At 35.4% G+C, this 814-nt stretch overlaps 2 non-coding genes across 2 annotated transcripts; both read left to right on the forward strand.

Annotated features, from left to right (window-relative positions):
• Window positions 1-116: 116 nt before the first annotated feature.
• Window positions 117-189, forward strand: Trnaf-gaa. Its single transcript has one exon. It is a non-coding gene; the product is annotated as a tRNA-Phe (tRNA).
• Window positions 190-441: 252 nt separating this feature from the next.
• Trnaf-gaa lies at window positions 442-514 on the forward strand. The gene has a single exon. It is a non-coding gene; the product is annotated as a tRNA-Phe (tRNA).
• Window positions 515-814: the final 300 nt, after the last annotated feature.

Here is an 814-nt window from a genome sequence, read left to right on the forward strand (position 1 = left end):
TAAATTTAATTGCATATTCTTCATGTCAACATAACTCGCATTATTTCATTACCTATTTAGAAAGTTGTTTTCGTTTTCAAAAGGTAATGTTGTTGGGCTGTAAGTCCCACCTACCAGCCGAAATAGCTCAGTTGGGAGAGCATTAGACTGAAGATCTAAAGGTCCCTGGTTCAATCCCGGGTTTCGGCATTTTTTTTTCAAATGCATTAATTTAATTGCCTATCCTACATGTCTAGGCCTACATTAACATGTTTTATTACATCATCGCTTTAGAATTTTTTTTTTTTTCGTTTTCAGTAGTTGTTTCGGCATTCAGTTTAAATACATCAATTTGATTGCATAATTGTACATGTCTGCATAACACGCTTTATTTCATTATCTCTTTAAAAAGTTGTTTTTCGTTTTCAGTATGTCATGTTGTTGGGCTGAAGATCTCCACTAGCCGAAATAGCTCAGTTGGGAGAGCGTTAGACCGAAGATCTAAAGGTCCCTGGTTCAATCCCGGTTTTCGGCATTCTTTTTTAAAATACATCAATTTAATTGCATATTCTTCATGTCAACATAACCCACATTATTTCATTACCTATTTAGAAAGTTGTTTTCGTTTTCAAAAGGTAATGTTGTTGGGCTGTAAGTCCCGCCTACCAGCCGAAATAGCTCAGTTGGGAGAGCTTAGACTGAAGATCGAAAGGACCCTGGTTAATCCCGGGTTTCGGCATTTTCTTTTCAAATGCATTAATTTAATTGCATATCCTACATGTCTAGGCCTACATTAACATGTTTTATTACATCATCGCTTTAGAATTTTTTTTTT

Source organism: Anneissia japonica, unplaced genomic scaffold (assembly GCF_011630105.1).
Source record: "Anneissia japonica isolate Jap-2015-1 unplaced genomic scaffold, ASM1163010v1 scaffold145922_len820_cov95, whole genome shotgun sequence".
Lineage (NCBI taxonomy): Eukaryota > Metazoa > Echinodermata > Crinoidea > Comatulida > Comatulidae > Anneissia > Anneissia japonica.